Consider the following 14,168-nt stretch of genomic DNA (forward strand, 5'->3'; position numbering starts at 1 on the left):
AAATCAAATAAAACTATTATTATTATTATTATTATTATTACTATCCAAGCTACAACCCTAGTTGGAAAAGCAAGATGCTATAAGCCCAGGGGCTCCAACAGGGAAAAGTAGCCCAGTGAGGAAAGGAAATAAGGAAATAAATAAATGAAGAGAACAAATTAACAATAAAGCATTCTAAAATAAGTAACAACGTCAAAACAGACATGTCATATATAAACTATTAACAACATCAAAAACAAATATGTCATAAATAAACTATAAAAAGACCCATGTCCGCCTGGTCAACAGAAAAGCATTTGCTCCAACTTTGAACTTTTGAAGTTCTACTGATTCAACCACCCGATTAGGAAGATCATTCCACAACTTGGTAACAGCTGGAATAAAACTTCTAGAATACTGCGTAGTATTGAGTCTCGTGATGGAGAAGGCCTGGCTATTAGAATTAACTGCCTGCCTAGTATTACGAACAGGATAGAATTGTCCAGGGAGATCTGAATGTAAAGGATGGTTAGAGTTATGAAAAATCTTATGCAACATGCATAATGAACTAATTGAACGACGGTGCCAGAGATTAATATCTAGATCAGGAATAAGAAATTTAATCGACCGTAAGTTTCTGTCCAACAAATTAAGATGAGAATCAGCAGCTGAAGACCAGACAGGAGAACAATACTCAAAACAAGGTAAAATGAAAGAATTAAAACACTTCTTCAGAATAGATTGATCACCGAAAATCTTGAAAGACTTTCTCAATAAGCCTATTTTTTGTGCAATTGAAGAAGACACAGACCTTATATGTTTCTCAAAAGTAAATTTACTGTCGAGAATCACACCTAAAATTTTGAAAGAGTCATACATATTTAAAGAAACATTATCAATACTGAGATCCGGATGCTGAGGAGCCACCGTCCTTGACCTACTTACAATCATACTTTGAGTTTTGTTAGGATTCAACTTCATACCCCATAATTTGCACCATGCACTAATTCTAGCTAAATCTCTATTAAGGGATTCACCAACCCTAGATCTACATTCAGGGGATGGAATTGATGCAAAGAGAGTAGCATCATCTGCATATGCAACAAGCTTGTTTTCAAGGCCAAACCACATGTCATGTGTATATAGTATGAAAAGTAATGGGCCAAGAACACTACCCTGTGGAACACCGGATATAACATTCCTATAATCACTATGGTGCCCATCAACAACAACTCTTTGAGATCTATTACTTAAAACACTCCCAACTGTTTCAGTTTGAATACAAGGGCCTCATGATTAACACGGTCAAAGGCAGCACTAAAATCAAGGCCAATCATACGAACTTCCCGACCACAATCAAGGGATTTCTGTACAGCATTGGAGATTGTAAGAAGGGCATCACATGCTCCAAGGCCTTTACGAAAACCAAATTGCAAACTAGGGAGTAGATGATTACCTTCAGCAAACCTGTTAAGACGTTTTGCCAGAAGACGTTCAAAAACTTTAGATAATATGGGAGTTATGGAAATTGGGCGGTAATCAGTGGGACTTGAGCTACCACAAACACATTTACATAGAGGAGTAACATTACCAATTCTCCAACTAGTGCTAAAAGCTCCTCTTCTTGCTAACTTGCGCAAAATAACAGATAACTTTGGAGCTAAGAAATCTGCTGTCTTTATAAAAAACAAAGGAAAAATACCATTTGGGTCTACACCTCCATAAGCATCAAGGTCCATCAACAGAGCTTTAATCTCACGAGATCGAAAAGCTAAACTAGTTAGTTTAGCCTCAGGAAAACAGGAATGAGGAAGTTCAAGTTTTTCATTACTCTGTTTACTGTCAAAAACATCAGCCAAAAGGCTGATAGTTGATAGGTGTTTCGATAACCCTCTCCAACCTTTACGTAACATAAGACCGAAAAAAAAAACGAACTAGTATTGGCTTGCGGCCTACAGACGGCTTACAATTTTTATTCGATCGTTATTTCAATGTAATGGCACTTGGCAGGTGGGGGTAGACGAGGTATTATCAAGAATAGAGGGGGGAGGGGGAGGGGGGAGAGGGGAAGGGGTAAGACAAAGTGGATTAGGAGGTAGATGAAACCTGACCTGACTGATATTCCGGATCGATTTAGCTTCCTAGAAGAGAAGATAAAAAAGACGAAACCGCCAAGACTCGCTTTGTCGCCCTTGAAAATCTAACCAATTTAAAGGCCAATGGAAATGTCAGCGTGTACGTCATCTCTTCTGTTGTATTATCTAAGAAGTCTGATATGTCCGACGTTATCCAGAGGCGAGTCGTCCCACTCCCAAATAACACATACGCCCCCCACCCCCATCTCCACGTAAAGCTACCATTACGTCTACATTTTTTTTCCAATTGCTGAATTTTTTTAGATTTCCCTTTTGACAAAGGACAAAATTCTTCATTACTTCAGTGGCTATTGTCTGTTGTCCTTGGTGGTCATTTCGGCTGGAGTAAGGTACAGAGACACGTATATTACATGCATACACAACGACCAACAACAGTACACACTAACATCAACACATCAACACTAAACAATCACATAACCAATAACATCACTAACAACCACCACACAAACGTCCACAACACCGCATCAATGATAAGGTCTATATAGAGCACCACCATTCTTTATTCCATAGAATAAATCTGTCTCCAAAAAAGTTACAAGTTGGACAAAATTGCAAAACCCTACAGAATAATAATGAAAATTAAATATAACGGTTACCGACTCGTTCTTCTTTGTCTAGTATTTTAAAACGATCGTTCACCTGCTATAAGAAATAACGTTTTTATCACTATTGTCAAATAAAAAAAATAGCGCTGTCAAAAGTATAAAATACGAAAAATTAGATATGCCCAAAACCAAGAAATAAAACCAGTCAACCCACTTACATGAAGAGCTTATAAGACAACTAGACACGGAAATTCTTGAATGAAAAAGTAAAATTTTTTTATTATTATTTTGATTTCAATACTCGCAACTTTCTCTTTATACAAAAAAAAAAAAAAAATAAACCTTTAAATATTTTTTTTTAATCTTGAAATTAATCAACTGATTTTTTTTCTGGTCTAAAACATAAAAAAAAAAAAATAGGAACAGGATCAGCTTTGGTATTTTATCTAATAAGACTTCCAAGTTAACATTATGATACCGGAAATTCACGACCCATCTTTATAAAGCAAATTTTTAACGTCAAAAATGCATCATAGAATTCAAATGAACAGAAGTGTGTATTCATGCGGCCTTTCAAAGCATTTTTTGAAAAGTGGTATAGATAGGACCTGAATTATATAAAGCTCCTCGGTTCCCCCTTTGTTTTATCAAGTAAACAAGAATCGTTTACATAAAATACACGCACAGACTGTTAGACTGACATTTTTGTTCTACGTGGCTATGCAATAACAAGAGTAGTGGACTGATATTCTTACAGAATGTGTGTATTTGTTGTATGTGTGTGTATATATACACAAATATGTGTATATATATACAGTATATATATATATATATATATATATATATATACATATATATATATATATATATATATATATATATATATATATATATATATATATATATATATATATATATGCCTATCTATCTATCTATCCATTTATCTATCTCTATATATATATAATATATATATATATATATATATATATATATATAGATAGATAGATAGATACAAATACATTATATACATACATATATATACATATATATATATATATATATATATATATATAGATAGATAGATAGATAGATATATACAAATACATTATATACATACATACATATATATATATATATATATATATATATATATATATATATATATATATATATACAACAAATACACACATTCTCCAAGAATGTCAGTTCACTACCCTGTCATTGCATAGCCACATCGAACGAAAATGTCAACCTAAACCGTACAAGTAGCGAAGCCAATAGACTTCGATATGAAGACCGTTGTCAATCCTGCCAAATCTATTTTCGCGGTCTATTTCTCTCCCAATATTTGACACATCCGACGTGAGAGAAACCCCACTTTATCACCACCTGTCATAAAACAAGCAGCAAGAATCTAATCTACACGAGAGAGAGAGACGGAGAATCAACCTCATATGAGAGGAGAGAACTTTATTTTTCTCTTACTTAAGATCTATGACCCTCCATTAAAGTAATTACTATTACTATTATTACTAATACTTGCTAATACTTGGAAAAGCAGAATGCTATAAGCCCAGGGGCTCCAACAGGGAAAATAGCCCAGTGAGGAAAGGAAAAAAGGAAAAATAAAATATCTTAAGAAGAGTAACAACATAGAAAGTGAATTCTGGAATTTGAACGAACTTGTAAAATAGATCTCCAAAAAAAAATTATTATCCTAATTCCCAATCTCTAGATTATAATCAGAGAAGAATAAACCTGAATTCGTTTAATAGCAAAATATATCAATAAATAACACCACAATTGTTATAATAAACCTAGGAAATCAAAAGTAAATCATCAATATTATTATGATAAATACAAAAAATGACATACCCCGGGACACAAAGAATTTACATATGACAAGATAGTTCGAAATAAAATGTTAACTTGATGCTGTTAAAACTAACTTTACCAGACCAGGCTTTAACTTTCCACAGCCTCCCATGAGGTAAACGTAATTATCTGCCACCACTTCAGACCAGGGCGTTTGATTCTGAATCAAACGGTGCATCGAGACAATTTCGTCCTTCCGAATAGACAGGGAGATTCTATTTCCTACTGTAAATCATCAGATGGTTCGAAAATAGAACATGATATAAAAAGGTTGCCCCATTTCAACTAAGGTTGCAGCTTGTTAATAATAATAATAATAATAATAATAATAATAATAATAATAATAATAATAATAATAATAATGATAATAATAATAACAATAATAATAATACCAACAACGACAATAAACAACAACAACAACAACAACAATAATAATAATAATAATAATAATAATAATAATAATAATAATAATAATAATAATAATAATAACAAAGAGCTGGTATTCAAATTAAGCCTCCCGATGCGAAATGTAAACATATGAACTTCAGGCAAATATCACGGGAGTTAAAAACAGCTCTTGACCAATCATTTATTGAAAGTTTTAGTCACTGGATCGTATTCTGAAACCGTGGAACTCTACTAACAAGATTTAAACAATACGATATTACTGTACTGTTCAACTTTGTAAACTTGTCTTTCCGATAAAACCAGATAAAAAATAAAGGTTTTCGCTATTATGCTTTGTTTAAACAAACACTAAATACTAACTAAGACAATTAAGAACAATATATCAGATATAGTGGCAATAATACAGAAGTAGACAGCTATCATAACTAATTTGGACCTCTTGCTTGAGGGTACACTCGGGCACACTATTCTATCTAATTTCTCTTCCTCTTGTTTTGTTAAATTATCTAAAGTTTATATATGAAATATTTATTTTAATGTTGTTACTGTTCTTAAAATATTTCATTTTTCCTTGTTTCATTTCCTCACTGGGCTATTTTCCCCGTTGGGGCCCCAGGGCTTATAACATCCTGCTTTTCCAATTAGGGATGTATAATAATAATAATAATAATAATAATAATAATAATAATAATAATAATAATAATAATAAATATTTCCACGGAGCTTTTGGTGTGAAGGGAATTGCAAATTGGATGGTCAATCGAGTGTAGTAACATCAAAACAGATAGTTTTCTACTTATCAGATTCAAGGACCAAGAAACCAAGTAACTTAAATAACCATCTTATGCATCCACTCAAGGCCCGAGGAGAACTAGAAGTCTGCAATAAGGGTTCATTGATGGATTGATTGATTTAAAGTTTTTTGGCATCCTGACATAGGTAGCACCCGACTTTGGAGGAGGAGAGATTATAAGGAAAGTCAGGGAAAACGGAGCCAGGAGAAAAATCCCAAAGTTGGAGCAGTAATTGAACCGTGGATTCTCGCTCACTTTTTTATGAAAAGTCTCTCTCTCTCTCTCTCTCTCTCTCTCTCTCTCTCTCTCTCTCTCTCTCTCTCTCTCTCTCTCTCTCTCTCTCTCAAAGGAAACGCTTAGCATGACGGGGAACATAAAAAATTAAATTTATGCTAATGATTCTCAGGTTAACTTTGAAGTTTTAATCGGCTACGCATATAACTCATTATCATCATCTTTACTTACTAAGTTTATATCTGAATTAATATATCACTTTTAATTACAAAATACACATGTATATTACAATATTAATCAAAATGACTTGAAATTAATTAAAGGGCAAAAGACAGTAAAAAAATAATTAAAGAAAAAGTGAATGCTCATCTTAAGCTGTTTAAAAATAACCAAGTTATCTATCTTGCCAGAGACATGAATGAAAAATAACATTATTCAAAATGTCCATAACTTAAAAAATGGAAATAAATTCTTAAAACAAGCTAGAAAAGATCTCCGAATAGCGATATTTCTTCCCACATTCATAATTTATTCCTTTGCTTAATTTGTGATAACTCAGAAGCAAAAACTACAGACAACAATTTCTAGTACTTGCAGCAATTTGTCGATAAAAATATGCCATAATTTTTTTTTTTCTTAAATTGCTGCCGCTTCGGAGATCTTATTTATTCTCACATAACCTTTCCTGTCATTCTCAGGACTGAGCTCATTCATTACGAAACACCTGAGAAAAAATACAATGAAACTCGACCAATTGTTTTCCAGAAAACAATTATCTTTAGGAAGCATTTTTTTGAATTTCATATTTGATGAACTTTCATTTTCTTGGGAAAAAATCTGAACTTTCCTTTTGCTTTCAAATCAACGACCCTGACAGAAAGCAAAGATAGATATGACAGTGTTTCTATATCGTAATACGTGTTTTAATGTCAAGAGAAATCATAACACGTTGTTTCTATATCAAGAGAAATCATAGTAGGTGTTTCTATATCAAGAGAAATCATAATACGTGTTTCTATGCCAAGAGAAATCCTGTGTATTTCTATATCGAGAGAAATCATAGTAGGTGTTTCTATATCAAGAGAAATCATAGTAGGTGTTTCTATGCCAAGAGAAATCATGTGTATTTCTATATCGAGAGAAATCATAATACGGATTTCTATATCAATAGAAATCATAATACGTGTTTCCATGTCAAGAGAAACCATAATGTGTATTTCTATAACGAGAGAAATCATAATACGTGTTTCTATATCAAGAGAAATGATAATACGTGTTTCTATGTCAAGAGAAATCATAATGTGTATTTCTATATCGAGAGAAATAATAATACGTGTTTGTATATCAAGAGAAATCATAACACTTTTTTTTCTATATCAAGATAAATCATAATACGTGTTTTTTATATCAAGAGAAATCATAATACGTGTTCTTATATCAAGAGAAATCCTAATACATGTGTGTATATCAAGAGAAATCATAATACGTGTTTGTATTTCAAGGGAAATCATAAGACTTTTTTTTCTATATCAAGAGAAATCATAATACGTGTTTTTATATCAAGATAAATCCCAATACGTGTGTGTATATCAAGAGAAATCATAATACGTGTTTCTATATCAAGAGAAATCATAATAAAGTGTCATAATACTAAAACCAAATCTCAGTTGTATATCCATCTTACCCATGATATAGAGATTCTCTTCAATGTTATCATTCCAAAATAAAAATTCTAATGCAATTAGATTCCTCTTTACGATACATTATATAAGTACACTGATTAGCATGTGAATTTTCACGACTGAAATCTTGTAAATAAGAAAATTAATTATCATTCTCAGATGTTTCTTCTTCGAGAAATATTTATTCTGCAAGTCTATAACCAAAGACTATAATGACGTATTACCAAATTCGTAAGCAAAACAGAATAAAATCCAAGTATCCTACATTTAATATGATAATTAGATTCACTTAACACAGCCTTTCTGGTTTTACACACCTAGGGCTCACCAGTAGCACGTAGAACACACTAAACATATTGAACCAGTAGTTCATATCTACAATCCAATCTTGCTCTTCCTGGATAACGAGGTACTTCTTAAACGATATATATATATATATATATATATATATATATATATATATATATATATATATATATATATATATAATATAATATAATATAAAAGTTCATACTTTCTACAAAAATATTCTTCTTAAGGCTTAAATTCTACAACTATAATCTAAAATCAGTCGTGAAAAGAGCCCCGAAAAGAGGGCCTTGCTATAACAGACATTCATATCTCGACAGCTTTTCAAGACTACATAGCAAAATTAATTACTGTATAATGATCTAAGGCTTACTAATTTAATGTCCCTTTTTGGCTTACATTTCTAAGCGATTTACACCAAAAATCCATTTTTTCCTACTCAAATTACTTTTGAACGGATTGGTAACGAGGACACACACACACACACACACACACTCTAACACACACCCTATATATATATATATATATATATATATATATATATATATATATATATATATATATATATATATATATATATATATATATATATATATATATATATAGACGTGAGAGAGAGAGAGAGAGAGAGAGAGAGAGAGAGAGAGAGAGAGAGAGAGAAACTTTACATTAATTATGTCAATTCCTTATAGTAGTTTAATTAAATTGGGAAAGGGATATGTATCCAAAGCCATTGGTAAAAGAAGAGATTATCAAAGAAACCTTTTTAAATTATACATATACATATACTTTCACTAAGCCATATAATAATTTCGTAATAGTTTTTTTACGTTGTTCCCATTTAACAGCTTTTATCTCACGTAACCTTTCAAAAGAGCATTTCTCAAAAGTGCCTTTCCCTCACAGCATCACGAAACCCGCAGTCAATGGCTTCTGGACAATAGGAAATCTGTCTGAAGTAAGTCTCCGTGACAACAAGAATTAAATGAGAAACTGCAGTGATAATAAGAGCATGTAATCCAAGTTACTTTTGTAAAACTATATTTTCTAATACTTATTTCATCATATCAACTATATTTTCATCTCCTCTATTATCATTACTACTATTATTATTACTAGCTAAATTACAACCCTAGTTCGAAAAGCAAGATACTATAAGCCCAAGGGCTCCAACAAGGAAAATAGCATAGGAAAGGAAAGGAAACAAGTATATAAATAAACCATGAGAGAAATAATAAACAATCAAAATAAAATATATTGAGAATAGTAACAATAAATTAGATCTATGTAAGAAAGAGCAAGTCTCTCTCTCTCTCTCTCTCTCTCTCTCTCTCTCTCTCTCTCTCTCTCTCTCTCTCTGTAAATATATATATATATACATATATATATATATATATATATATATATATATATATATATATAATCTTTCCGGTCAAGCTAGCCTCTCCCCGGTCCTCGGGTAAGGGGGAGAGTAGTCCTACTCAGGTGAGAGAGGGTTGCGTATGGGTGTGTGTGCATATCTATCTAAATATTTAGTGGTCATATTTGACAGGTCGCGTACACTAGTATAGTATAAAACGAAAGTGGAATCATAATAAATTTTTCATAATTACCTTCAGTCATCCTTGCTCCATCGTTAATGCTAGAAAGCGGAACGTGTTCAATTTACAAATTCTTAAAGTCTTGAAGAAATCACATTCATTACCCAAAAATTTCTGAAGATTCAAATACAATACATTGCGTGACTGCGGTATATTCATTGCTTTAAAAATAGCGCAATTACTTTTCGACGTATCGCACCACAACAAACATGGTCTCCAGTGTCACTGTCAATTTGCAACAGTAATGTAATACCGCAACTTTTTTCCAACTTTCTTCGTGCTATATGTAAATTTCAATCAGCATAAATTTAAACATTTTTTGAGAACTTTGAAGGGTTCTACTTTTTATGGTTCAGCCTTGAATCGAATAAAATTAGAAAAAATGGAATGAAAAAAAAAAAAGTTAGAAATCGGAAGTAAAAGAACTTTCTTCTTAAGACCGAAGTACACATTAATCAAGGGTATAATTGAATATAAGTAGATGGCTTTGTTATAAGGGGGAAATATAATTGTCACTGACAAGAAACTCAGGTTTTCGCCTTGGCTGCTGCCTCAATGCCATATCTCAGCTACTAAATTAGGCATTATGTGGAAAAGAATAAGACATGGAAAATGCATCTATGTCTGAGAGAGAGAGAGAGAGAGAGAGAGAGAGAGAGAGAGAGAGAGAGAGAGAGAGAGAGAGAGAGAGAGAGAGATATTACAATCCCCATTTCTCTTTCAAGCATAAACATTTGATCGAAGTTACAGTAAATAAATGTAAACGGATGACTAGTCGATGCTGGCAAAGCAACAAATGACTTAAAAAAAAGTTTATTCCTTTTGGTCACTCTAAGATCAATTACTTGCATCTTGATATAGATTGGTATCGCTACTGCTTTATCAAAATCTTTAAATATTATTATTATTATTACTATCCAAGCTACAACCCTAGTTGGAAAAGCAAGATGCTATAAGCCCAGGGGCTCCAACAGGGAAAAATAGCTCAGTGAGGAAAGGAAATAAGGAAATAAATAAATACATGAGCTGTTGCAAAACTCGTGATAGCAGTCAAGAACGATGAAGTAATATCCACACAAAAAAAAAAAAATGTATACTGTATTAATACATGTATGCGTGTGTTTGAATGTGAGGGATACATGGAAAAAAAAATTATTGTTCAGTCACAAGTTTTGAACCACCTATTGATTCATAACTGATCACAACTATTTCACTGTCTCTCGTTCTATGGTGTCATATGATTCGCGCAAATGATTCACTGATAGTTTTTTTTTTTACTTTTACACGCTAAAAGTATGTCAATCAAACAATTTATGACTTCAAAATATGTGTTAGGAGTAAAAATACTCTAGTAAATTTTTACTATGCACACCCATTAGATACACATCAAAACATTACATCCAACAAATCCAGGTAACACTTACCTTTAAATAAAACTCTGCACTTTACTAAAAAAAATAACCGAGAATTGGCAATCCACAGAATTACTACAGAGATGAAAAGCAATATACTTCCACTTCTAAAATAAAACCCAACTAACGCGAATAACTGAGGGACCTCGACAGGATGATAACAAACCGAGAAAAGATAGTGGTGGGCAGTTGACGACTTCACGAGCGGAAGAACCAGTGCATGTGTCCAGACGAGTGTTGAAATTAGCATACCACATAAGAACACGATAGCAATGGCAAGTGCAAATCGCTTATTAAAAGTTTCACGCAATATATAAACAATTTCGTAAAACCAAAGCCCATTTAAATTGAAACAAAAATATCGAAAACCTTGATCTTTTAAGCATAAGCATTCACATGATTACAAGAGAGAGAGAGAGAGAGAGAGAGAGAGAGAGAGAGAGAGAGAGAGAGAGAGAGAGAGAGAGAGAAAAAAAAAATTATACTGAAGGCTCATTTATAATAAGGTTGAACCTTACATGCTTGGAAGGTCTGTATCTTCGGGAGTGGCTATCTATAACCACTCCTTAAAACTGATGAATGAATATGTATAGAGACATTTCTACACACACGTGCAAACAAATATGTGTGCACTGTGTATGTATGTACAATTATGTACAAGTTAATTAATTGTTTACATATGTTATACACATACCCATACACACACACACACACACACACATATATATATATATATATATATATATATATATATATATATACACATATATATATATATAGTGTATGCATGTATGTGAGGGGACACGCAAGAGGTAAATGGAACTTTTAACGATAAAAAATAATTCATATAATTTACAAACACCGTCTGTAGAGTTCTTACACGTTGCGTTATAGGAAAATTCCCGACTACAATCTTTGTAACTTTCTCGAAACTTATTAGTGATAAAATTCTAGTTCAAAAGAAATCTCTACCAGACATGTTTTCATCAAACACCTACTGAGTAAAAATATTCAGAATGTTAATTAATTGTTATTGTAATTATGTTACCTGGTAACAAGGTAAACACGCAAATATCTGACGTATTTGTTTCTCCATTTACCCAGTAAATTAATGAAATTATAACGGAAGTTTACAAGAAAACAAGACATGCTGAAAGAGTGATGAAGAAATACCGTACAATTTTTAAAAGACCGAGAAGAAATCTTTTGGCACCTTCGACCAATTAGTTCATTATGCATGTTGCATAAGATTTTTCATAATTCTGACCATCCTTTGCATTCAGATCTTCCTGGACAATTCCATCCTGTTCGTAATACTAGGTAGGCAGTTAATTCTAATAGTCAGGCCTTCTCCATCATGAGGCTCAACACTACACAGTATTCTAGAAGTTTTATTCCAGCTGTGACCAAGTTGTGGAATGATCTTCCTAATCGGGTAGTTGAATCAATAGAACTTCAAAAGTTCAAAGTTGCAGTAAATGATTTTATGTTGAACAGGCTGACATAAGTCTTTTTATAGTTTATATATAACATATCTGTTTTGACGTTTTTAGAATGATTTGTTGTTAATTTATTCTCATCATTTATCTATTTCCTTATTTCCTTTCCTCACTAGGCTATTTTTCCCTTTTGGAGCCCTGGGGCTTTTAGCATCTTGCTTTTCCAACAAAAGTTGTAAGCTTGGCTAGTAATAATAATAATAATAATAATAATAATAATAATAATAATAATAATAATAATAATACAATTATCAAGAGAGAGAGAGAGAGAGAGAGAGAGAGAGAGAGAGAGAGAGAGAGAGAGAGAGAGAGAGAGAGAGAGAGAGAGTCTCCCGTCTTTTTGCTATCAAGAGTGACAAAGAATCTACTCTATTCAGGTACGGCATAATGAAATGATTAATCTCTGAGAATATACGCATGAAATTCATCAGGTAATGGAGGCAACTGCGAATATTGGACTAGCCATGAATGGGCAACTCATTCCCGTGAATTGAAAGCATACAAAGTTGATAGGCCGGTTTTTTCACAGGACAATTAATTAAAGATATTAAAAATATGGATGTGACTTTACTAATATAATCCCCCCTTTTTATATTTCTTATATCAAACATGGTTTTCTATCTTGCGAGTTTACAAAATCAATACCTTTTTACAACTAAGGTTTGTTGTCATGTAAGTTTACAAAAATCAATTGATAAATTAATCGGCATAAAAAATTGAAAAGCAGCTGACGTCTAACCAAAACACGCAACACAAACATCAGGCTGAATCGTTCCGCAGTTACGACCAGGGTTTAAACTTTATAGTTTGAGATAAATTGCATGGTTTTCAGGTAATTCTTAAGATTTTGTAAGCTAATTCCGGTTTTACCAGTTTCAAATTTAAGGAAATTAGAAAAGTTTTAAGGTAATCTAAGGTAAAAAGCAACATCATCTAAGGTAGTGGCCACATGCTCAAGTTTAAACCCTGGTCACTGCAGATAACCAAACGCGATCATCATGCAATAATCCGGTCGCCTCTTGATTAGCGATCCCTGGTTACGTAATGGCAACCAGTTTTTTTGTAAAGAAAGGCCTGTATTGAGGAAGGTGGAGGGAGGACGAATAATTGAATCCCTGTAAGTTGCTAACTGATCCCTAAGGACAAACTCTCAAAGGGAACAAAGGGCTGTTATGAAACCACGAAACCTGTGAGGTGAACTACTTCAAAGAGGGATAGGTCTGTGCTCACTTTATTCTTGTGAACAAAAGGCTACCTGTGCTACCTTTAAAAAACAAAGCCCTTAAGAAAGCTTAGTTCGTATTTCAATATAAATAATCATAGTTTCTTTAAAAAACAAATCCTCTAAGAAAGCTTGGTTCATACTTCAATATAAATAATCATTGTCACTTGAACATTTCAGCTCTAAAGATCAGGGTTTGGCGATTGCTTTGAATTTTGTAATATCATTCTACATTCTCCATACAGCTTAATAGCTCCAGAATTTTGTTTGGTACACATCCCTTCAGGTAGATAATATCAGGGAGAAATGTTTTCTTTTATAATTTTTTTCTTATTAGGACCGACTTACAGTACATAATATCAGAAAGCCCGTTTCATTGACATTTGTTAGGAACAAAAGATATAGGACATACATACAACTTCAGGAGTATGCCACTAGGAAAGAAAGATTAG

The 14,168-nt window shown here is 32.6% G+C and overlaps 1 protein-coding gene across 10 annotated transcripts in view; it reads right to left on the reverse strand.

Annotated features, from left to right (window-relative positions):
• The window catches only part of nuf (rab11 family-interacting protein nuf), a 401,721-nt gene that overhangs the window by 134,226 nt on the left and 253,327 nt on the right, over nucleotides 1–14,168 (reverse strand). The window contains exon 1 of one of the 10 annotated variants that reach the window (XM_068363356.1): nucleotides 11,008–11,028. The exons of the other annotated variants lie outside the window; for them this stretch is intronic. The gene's annotated coding sequence lies outside the window, so the exon portion shown is untranslated. Of the gene's footprint in view, nucleotides 1–11,007; nucleotides 11,029–14,168 lie in introns of those variants that run through there. 10 annotated transcript variants of the gene reach the window in all.

Source organism: Palaemon carinicauda, chromosome 40, assembly GCF_036898095.1.
Source record: "Palaemon carinicauda isolate YSFRI2023 chromosome 40, ASM3689809v2, whole genome shotgun sequence".
NCBI lineage: Eukaryota > Metazoa > Arthropoda > Malacostraca > Decapoda > Palaemonidae > Palaemon > Palaemon carinicauda.